The sequence below is a fragment of the Petaurus breviceps genome, unplaced genomic scaffold (assembly GCF_028583685.1).
Source record: "Petaurus breviceps papuanus isolate PSGF00001 unplaced genomic scaffold, PetGlider_PUasm1.0 90639, whole genome shotgun sequence".
Taxonomy (NCBI): Eukaryota; Metazoa; Chordata; class Mammalia; order Diprotodontia; family Petauridae; genus Petaurus; species Petaurus breviceps.
The window spans coordinates 225,230-232,430 of NW_027187296.1; positions in this window are offsets into that span (position 1 = coordinate 225,230).

A 7,201-nucleotide genomic window follows, 5' to 3' on the forward strand; every position below is an offset into this window, starting at 1 on the left:
AGTAAAATGGGGATAATAATAGCACCTCTCTCATAGGATTACGTCAAAATGAGATGATACATGTAGAGTACTTTACAGATTTAAAGTACTATATAAATGTTAGCTAGTATTATTGTTATCATTATAATTACATCTAATAGAACCAGCCTTCAATAAAACTGTGACTGGAGTCATTTCTCAACTGTTTTCCAATCTTCCTTTTCTGGTTTCATTCCTTCCTCCTCAGGCCCAGGTAACTAATAATAATGATGGTAATGATGATAACTTATAAAACACTTTCTAACTACAAAGTACTTTACAAATATTATCTCATTTTATCCTCAAAATAAACCTGGGAGGTGGGTACTATTTTAACCCCATTTTATAGATGAGTAAACTGAGACAAACAGGTTAAGTCCCCCAGAATCATACAGCTAATGAGCATCTGAGGCTGGATTTGAACTCAGGTCTTCCTGACTCTATCTCTACTGCTCTATTCCCTTTGTTACCTACCTGCCTCAACTTATTTTCTCTAGTTCCCTGTCTTATGTCCTGGTTTTCCAGAATAGCCCAATATCTTAGAACAGAGATGTCAAACTCGCTCCCATTTTCTGGAAACATATTAAAATAGTATTGCAAATATTTAACAAAAGAAATAAAAATACAATACAACATTTTTGTTCAAGCGTGTTTTACTCTTTGTGACCCCATTTGGGGTTTTCTTGGCAGAAGATAGTAGTTTCTTTCTCCAGCTCCTTTGATAAATGAGGAACTGAGGCAAACAGGGTTAAGTGAATTGTTCAAGGACATACAGTTAGTAAGTGTGTAAGGCTGGATTTGCACTCAGGTCCTCCTGATTCTAGGGCTAGCACTCTATCCATCATGCCACCTAGCTGCCCCACAATACAGTATAGATGATATTAATTTGTGATTTTCTAAGTCAATATAAGGAGCAGGGATCTGTTTCTATTTGAGTTTGACACCACTGTCCCAGAACACACAATTATGGCAAACCCAATAGATTTGTTTCTGACTGGCTGTAAAGCCAAGCACAAGCAGCTTTCCATAGGACTGCTATGAACAGCTTCAAGATTCTGATTACATAGTATAGTGAACTCTCTGATTGTTCAGTAATAAACTAAAACAAAACATTGACAGAAACAAAAGTATAGCATTCACAATATTATGACATAACAACTTATCACTAACGTGGCCACATAGTTTTAAGAAAAAGATAGTCAATTCAGCAAATCCTTAACTCAAACCTTTCCATGGTTTGACTAATGGGAAAAGTCAAAGAAGCTTAACTTTAGGGAAAAGTCAAATTGTTTTTGTTTTTAATGGGAAAATTGCCCATTCAGAGACAAGAGGGAAGAAAAGGTGTGTAACAGGTGAGGTACAAACTAGAACTTGAACAAGCCAAACAGCATAAGCATTAGCTCCTTGCAAAAGCCAGTCAAAAACTTTTTCAATTATGTCATAGGGAGGTTTCCAATTGGTAGTCTATTAATGGAACCACCTTGAGAGGAGATTGTAGAGGTAGAATGGATTTTTTGTCTCAGTCTTTTCCAAGGAAGGCTGCCAATTAGAAATGTTTACACTCCCTTGAAATGAATGAATGGCTAGGGGGCATGAGATCAAATAGAAACACATAGTATGTTCTTAAATTTATCATCAGACTAGATTTTAGATATGTTCTCGGCATCTGCTCTATTGTTCTGAAGGAACTCAAGAATGAGACTGTGGAACTGTTGGCCAAATACATAATCCCTGATAATATATCACAAATGATCACTGTGCTGGAAGTCTGGGGAATTGACAAAGATTTTTATCTAGTGGTATGCTGGTGAATGTTTAACAACTGACTCTCGGGGGGGGGGGGGAATTATATACAACACACATTTAAGTTTATTAGCATCATTAATATTTTCTCCACTTTCTTAAGTCTAGACAGTCAACTAAACAATATATTAAGACCTAATTTGTAGGATTTTAAAGATGCAAATGCTCATGCTGAAAATTTAACTATCAGCTCTTACAAGCTGGTTAAAGCTGGCTCTAGCACACACCTGTTTCTGTTAAGGCCTCCACAAAAGGCCCTGTGGACTACACACTGGTGAATATTATCTTGTTATAGGGCAAATTGTTTACACTATAATAAAGAATAAAATCATGAAAACAATAAGCAAAAGCAATTTATTAGCGACAAAATGGTTTCAATGAAGGGGGAAGGGGAAAAGGGGAAATCATGCCTTATATAATTTAAATTTTTATAAAAACTTAAGCCTTACAGAACACTCTTCTCCTGGCAATCCTGTGTAATAAACAGGGTAAATAACAGCACATCCATTTTATAGATGAAGAAACTGGGACTCTGGTGATTAAGTGACTTGCCCGTGGCAACAATAGCTTGTAAGCAGGATTTGAACACTAGCTTCCTTGATAATCAATGAGCAATTATTATTTTTTGGAGGGGGGAAGGCAAGGCAATTGGGGTTAAGTGACTTGCCCAAGGTCACACAGCTAGTAAGTGTCAAGTGTCTGAGTCTGGATTTGAACCCAGGTCCTACTGACTCCAGGGCCAGTGCTCTATTCACTGCACCACCTAGCTGCCCCTCAGTGAGCACTTACTAAGCAAGTATTATGTGTCAGGCATAGTGCCAGGGGTTGAAGATAATGACAAAAATGAAAGCATCTGCTCTCAATGAACTTATATTGTTTCAGGGGAGATAAACATCATACAGGGCGTCCCAAATGTCTTAGTGCCGTTTTAAGCTTTAGTAACTTTTGGGACCCCCTGTACAATCATATACTTCATGTATATACCTTGTAAGTATAGAATAATTTCAGGGGGAAGGCATTAGCAGTTGTGGCTATCAGCAAAGCCAAGGCAGGAGGGGAATGCGACTTTGAAGAAGGCAAAATATTCTAAGATGCAGAGGAAAGAGGACATTCTAGCCACAGGGGACAGTCCATATAAAGGCACAGAGATGGAAGATGGGATATCATGTCAGCAAGAAGTTGTTGTGCTATGTATAACTCTTCATGATCCCATTTGGGGTTTTCTTGGCAAAGATATTAGAATGGTTTGCCCTTTCCTTCTGCAGCTCATTTTACAAGTGAGGAAACTGAGGCAAACAGGGCAAAGTGACTTGCCCAGGATCACACAGCTTGTAAGTGTCTGAGGCCAGATTTGAACTCAGGAATGAGTCTTCCTGACTCCAGGCCCAACTCTCTATCCACTGCACTACCCAGCTGCCACCATGATTACCTTACATTCCTTGGGATTGTCAAAAATCATTGACACTAGGAAGTAATAAAGGAGTGGAGATAAACAGACACGATTCTGAAATTCAAAAGAAAGGAGAGAAAGCTTGCAAACCATAGGCTCGTGAGTTTCACTTCAATTCTTAACACAATTCCAGAAAATATTACTAAAGCAATAATTTGTGACTACTTGGGAAAGGAAATGTTATTTAATAAAAACAAACATGCTTTCAATTAAGAAAAAGTTATGTCGGGTAAATTTCATTTCATAAGATCTTAGGATCCCAGGTTTAAAAAGTTCTTCTAATACCATCTAGTCCAGGGGTGGGGAACCTGCTGCCTTGAGACTACAAGTAGTGTCAAGGTCCTCAAGGGCGGTCTTTTAGCTGACTCCAAACTCAGAGTTGCCCTTGAGGACCTAGAGGGCTGTTTGTAGTCTTCAGGCCATATGCTCCCCATCCCTGAAGTCTAATCAATAATTAACTGAGGATCCCTCACCCTGCCCAATGAATGTTCATCCAACCTTTGCATGTGGACCTTAAATGAGGAGGAACCCATGCTCTCCCAAGAAAACTCACTTCCAGTCAGGAAGTGTTTCCTTCTGTTGAACTTAAATCTGCCTATGGGCAACACTCACCACCTTAGCCTATTTCTGCCTCTGAGGCCATGCAGAACAAGTTGAATATTTTTCATTCATGAAGACAGCTAGCTATCTTGTTCTCTCCAAAGTTATCTCCTCTCTAGGCTAAAAATCTCTAGTTCCTTCAGCTGATTATTATATTCCCATTCATCTGAATGATCTTCAGATATTTCATCATCCTGTCACCCTTTTCTGACTGCTCTCCAGGGTCACCAGCCTTATGCATCTGGGTAACCCTATATCCTCAGTATTCATAGATTTCAAAAAAAGCATTGACTTTACGGAAAAGATGGTGAGGTAATGACTGGACAGTCATACAGTTAGGTGCCTTCAGAACTGGTTGATTGATTGTACACAAAGGGTAGCTTTAATGAATCAATGTCAACTTGGAGGGAAGTTTCTAGTGTATCGTAGGAAAGGCATGAATCATAGGATATAGAACTAGAAGGGGCATTAGAGATAGTCTGATCTCATTTTAGAAATGAGAAAGCCATGACTCAAAAGGTAAATTGACTTGCCCATGTCACACAGGTAAAGGGTAAGCATAGTCAAATGCCCCAATGTACGTCCTTGTTCCTTCTGTTCCACATTATATTAGTGACTTAGATGAAGTCATAACTGGCATGCTTTAACAGCTTAGAAATGACAGAAAGCTGAGAGGGATAACTAACATTTTAGATGATGGAATTAGGTTCTGAAAAGATCCTGACAATCTGTAACAAAGGATTGAATCTAATTAAATTTACTAGGGATATATGTAAAGTCTTATCCTTGAGTTAAAAAAAAATCATACAAATATAGGATTGGGAAAACATGACTAGACAAATAATTCATGTAAAAAAATCGTAAGGGTATTAGTGAATTTCAAGTTAAATAGAATACAAAACTGTGATATGGAAGCCAAAAGAGAAAATTTGATCATAGGTCATACTAGTAAAAATTGAGTATCCAGATTAAGGCAAGGCAATAGCTCCACTGGATTCCACACACTGGAATCTGGAGTATTATGTTCAACTAAGGGTACAGCATTTTAGGAAGGATATTGATAAAATGGAGACTATCTAGAGGAGGTTTAACAAGATAGTGAAGGAACTTGAAAATATGTCATGTGGGGAGATCATGAAGAAATTGATGTCATTTTGATGTCCTCAGCAAGAGGATTGAGTCTAGACAAGAGAAGGTGTGGGAGGACATATGCTTTCAAATATTTGAAGAACTATTATATTAAAGACCACATATTAGAGAGACTCAGCTTGTTCTACTTGATTTAAGATGCCACATTGAGGTAGAGTTGGGTGGGCAGAGCCAAGATGGCAGCATAGAAGCAGGAAAACTCCCTGTGCTCCCCCCATAACCACCTCAAATACCTATAAAAAATGACTCTAAACAAACTTTAGGGCTACAGAACCCACAAAGTGACAGAGAGAAACAAGTCTCCTGCTGAAGACAGTCCAGCAGGTGGACAAGAAGGATTCATCGCAGCCTACTGGGAGCAGAGTCCAGCCCTGCATGAGCCTGTGGTTTTAGCCTCAGGGTGGCCTGACCAGCTGTGGCTAGAGGGATGTAGGGAGAGTTGATCACCAGCAGCTGTGGCAGTTTCTAGAATTATCAACCCATAAATGCCAAAGACAAAGTGAGAGGTCAGTGTAGACTTTGGGAACAAGGAGTCCGGGAGTGCGGTCTGGCCTCTACCCCTGGAGGGAGAAGTGGCTGAGGTGTGGCAGCTCATGGCCTGCAGATTGTAGGGGGACCAAGCAACCATTCTGAGGGGTGTTCGTTCTTGCTTTAACTTGCTTGGATATGGATTGCTATCTGAGGTGGAGGTCCTGGGGTGTGTGACCAGATGACAGAGCATGTGGAGGCTTCAGAGAGGGCAGCCAACTAATAGCTCCAGCAACTGTGAAAACCCCAGTGATTTGGGACAAAGCTCTCTTCTCTGGAAGCAGAATTCTATTGGGGCCAAGAGCTCCAGGTAATTGAGTGGTAACATGAGCAAGCAAAGGAAGCAAAGCAAGCCCAGAAATCCAACTTTGGACTCCTTTTTGGGAGACAAAAAGGATCAAAGGTTGGAATGCAGGAAGACAATGAAGTCAGAACTCCTGCACCAAAAGCTTCCAAGAAAAATATGAATTGGTTACAGGCCATAGAGGAGCTTAAGAAGGCTTTTGAAAACCAAATAAGAGAAGTGGAAGAAAAATTGGGAAGAGAAATGAGAATGATGCAAGAAAATCATGAAAAGAGAGTCAACAACCTGACTAAGAAAATAACACCTTAAAAAATAGACTAACTCAAATGGCAAAAGAGGCTCAAAAAAGCCAATGAGGAGAAGAATGCCTTAAAAAGCCAAATTTGCCTGATGGAAAAAAGAATCTCAAAAGCTCACTGAAGAGAATCATTCCTTCAGAATTAGATTGGAGCAAATGGAAGCTAGTGACTTTAAGAGAAATCAAGATACTACAATGTGAAATATCTGATTGGAAAAAACCACTGACCTGGAACATAGATCCAGGAGAGATAATTGAACAATTATTGGATTACCTGAAAGCCATGATCAAAAAAAGAACCTAGAAATTATCCTTCAAGAAATTCTCAAGGGCGGGGCAGCTAGGTGGCACAATGAATAGAGCACCTGCCCTGGAGTCAGGAGGATCTGAGTTCAAATCTGGCCTCAGATACTTAACATACACACACACAAAACTAACCATGTGACCTTGGGCATGTTACTTAACCCCAACTGCCCTCCAAAAAGAAAAAAAAAAGAAATTCTCAAGGAAATTGCTCTGATGTTTTAGAACCAGAGGTAGAGTCAGGCTCAATATAAGGGAAAATTTTATAATTAACTAGAGCTGTCCAAAAATGGGACTGGGCTGCTCAAGATATTGAATATCTCATCATTACATGTCTTTAAGGGGAGGGTGGATGACCATTGATCTGGGATTTTGAGAGTAGATTCCTTCTTCAGGTAGATGTTTGACTAGATAACTTCTGAGGTTCCTTATAACTCAGATTCTCTGATTCTATGAATAAACAAGCATTTTTTAAAGCAATCAACAAACATTTATTAAATGCTTACCTGTGTAGTATGTGTAATGGGCTTAAATATGATACTCACCTCCCCTTCCAATATGCTTTGGCTTGAGCATGCCCCATGGAACATAAATGTAGCTTAGATAGCTACTCCTTGTGGGCTTATATGTGCTCTGGCTTAGTGCTAGACACTTGGTAAAATGATTTGACATGACAATCCCTTGGTCCTGTGATACCAAGTTGTATCAGCAATGCCATATTCACAATGCCTATAGAGATTATAAATAT